The sequence below is a fragment of the Octodon degus genome, unplaced genomic scaffold, assembly GCF_000260255.1.
Source record: "Octodon degus isolate 3935 unplaced genomic scaffold, OctDeg1.0 scaffold00259, whole genome shotgun sequence".
NCBI classification, from domain to species: domain Eukaryota; kingdom Metazoa; phylum Chordata; class Mammalia; order Rodentia; family Octodontidae; genus Octodon; species Octodon degus.
In genome coordinates, this window is record NW_004524835.1 from 630,366 (window position 1) to 633,092 (window position 2,727).

The 2,727-nt window shown below is 35.9% G+C and overlaps 1 pseudogene; it reads left to right on the plus strand.

Moving 5' to 3' along the window:
* The window catches only part of LOC101575294, a 182,618-nt pseudogene that overhangs the window by 115,562 nt on the left and 64,329 nt on the right, over window positions 1-2,727 (plus strand).

Consider the following 2,727-nt stretch of genomic DNA (forward strand, 5'->3'; position numbering starts at 1 on the left):
ATATATATAATTTAAACATTACAAAATGTATACATGTATCATAATTTTGTATGCTGCTCAATAAATACATACAATTTTTATGTTTTTGTGCATCAGTTGAAAATTATTTAAATTAGAATACAGTGCTTCTCATCAATGGCACCACAGAAAGCTACTCAGACTATATCCTGAAAAACTTCAGGAGCTACTCTTTGCCATTTGCACAAGGACCCTGTTTTTCTTACCCTGAGGGCAGAAGAAGCACGGGAGCCCGAAGGCCCTGCTGAAGGACAGAGTAGCTGGTAGCAACTAGGACTCAACTGTAATCTTAGAGGACCATCTACTCTTGCATTAAGGTTTCCTTCAGAAGTGACTTTGCTCCCTGTACTTATTGCCTTCTGTTTTACCAAACTTTTGAAAAGGAATATTCTGTAAATACAGTATTGGCCCAGATTATTGCCTTCAGGCAATTACGGTAGATGCATTAAAATCTTTGTCCCTTAGTTAGACCAGGAAAGCTTGGGGTCCTAATGGCTGGAAGGTAATGACAGAAGATTTTAAGATGAAGATAATAAAAAACCTGATCAGACTGAGGCAATGAGGGAGTTGAAGTTCCATAGCCAAGAAACTGGGACAGATAGGGATTCCCTCTATGAGAGCTGTTCTAATAAAAACAGATGTTATTATTCCATCTGTATGCCTCTAACATTAGACCTTCAGACTTGTAGCTAAATGCCTTTGCCAACAAGTCCCTGATATCAAAACCTGAGAGTCACTGGAATATTTTCCCTGCTCCTACTCTTTCCATGCTAAGGGAGAAAAATACTGCAAGAAGTTCTATAAATGTTAAAATACAGACTTCTGCACACTTTGTGGAAAGTGTTGTGACCCACAAAATTGTGATTTCCTGAAAAAAAATGAAGAAAAATCCTGCAAAATCAAGGGGAAAAATCCAGCAGCCCTTCCATTTGTAACACTTGGTCAAATTGTTAGTAACATACTGCATACTACAGATAAAACCAGGTTAATGTATTCATTGTCAGCTTTTTGAATGGCTTGGTCTTAGCCTCCTCTTCCAATATTTTTTCCTAAGGAAACAAATTGTATTCAAGAAATCTCAGAGATTCAGGGGAACAAAGAATATCTGCAATAGCATCATGTCCTTGAGAAAAGACTATTCAGTCTTTGTCTGAGCAGCTCTAGTAACAACTTAATTCCCTTAAAGTACAGATCATTCTTTTGTTTTGCAAAATACAGTTGATTATTTTTCAAATTGCAATGAAATTTGTTAATTTTCTTTCCCTGAAGATATTATGAAAGTTACCTTTTATTTTGGAAGTTTATAACTCTGTGAATTGAGTCTTAAAATTTTGATATCTGAAGTCCATATGAATTTGTTTTTGTGATCTATTTCTCTCCTGAATATTACATATGATGTGTTTTCTCTGGTGTACCGAATTACCTTCAACTATTTTTTATTAATTTTATTGAGAAATAAGTAGCAATGAGACAGTTTCAAAACCAATTAGTACGATAGTTTCAATAATTAATACATGGCATATTGTTGTCTTCATAGTGGTTATTCATAGTACAAAATGCAGACATGATATCCTGTGAAAACACTACTAGTACAAATCTTTCTTCTCATTGAATTAAGAGAAAGCAGTTGTATATCTATCCTATTTTGTATATACAGATACAAAATCGTCCTTCATTTGTATCCCTGGTTTTTGTTTAGTTTTGTCAGACATGGGTATTCCAATCCATTTAAATATTGTAGGTGTGTGAATTCAGCAAAATAATCCAATGTAGTCCAGTAGTTCATAGTAGTGGTGGGTTACCCTCAACTATGTTTTGATGTATACAGGCCCTTAAAAGAGAACTTTGGTGCAAACCTAGTAGTTTTATTTGCTTCTGAAACATATGTAGGAATGCTGATTATTAAAGACAACTTTAATTCAAGTTCAAAGCATGAGGTTACTTAGGTCACCCAGCTGATGGATAACTAGGGTGCAAGTATGTGCAGGGACTGGTGACTTCTTGTTCACCACTGTCCCTAAGGAGTAGCCACTTAAAGTCTGAGCAGAAAGGAACTGAGACACTTACTAAGGCCACTAGTCATCTGGGTTTTAGGCTTCAACATTGGTCCTTATTGCGCAGAAAGCCACAAAAAACATGGCTGTGTTTCCTGACTCTTCTGGCTTTAGCACATACCCTCAGGCAAAAGTGGCCTTGGCTGTTCTCATCTAGATTTCACCTTCATGACTTTTCAGCTGTTAATAAAGTTAATTTATTTTTATAGTTTTTCTACCTTGTTTTTAGTTGTCCCCACTGGAACAGTTGATCAAAATACTTAACCTGTTACAACCAGGAAGAGATCACAAACTTCTCTCCTTAATGCCCATCTCCCATCCTGTTTCATACTCTTAAAGTTACTAAAATTCCTTACACTGCACTACTCTCAGTATATCGTTATTGTTGCATAAGTTCTTGGAAAACTTATTAGATCTAAAGTAGAAATCCAGCTTCTTATTTCAGACAATCAAGGTGCACACTCTTTGCTTTATTAATTCCCTCAGCAAACATTTATTGTGCACTGGGTGTGGCCCCTTTATTAGTCCAGATGCTGCCTGCTGTCTTGCCTCTTACTCTCTTGTCTGCCATCCAAACCCACCCTGTCCCCCAGTCAAACTCCATTGTTCATTTTCAAAATTTTTTATTTGTTTATTTATTTATTTATTTATTTAT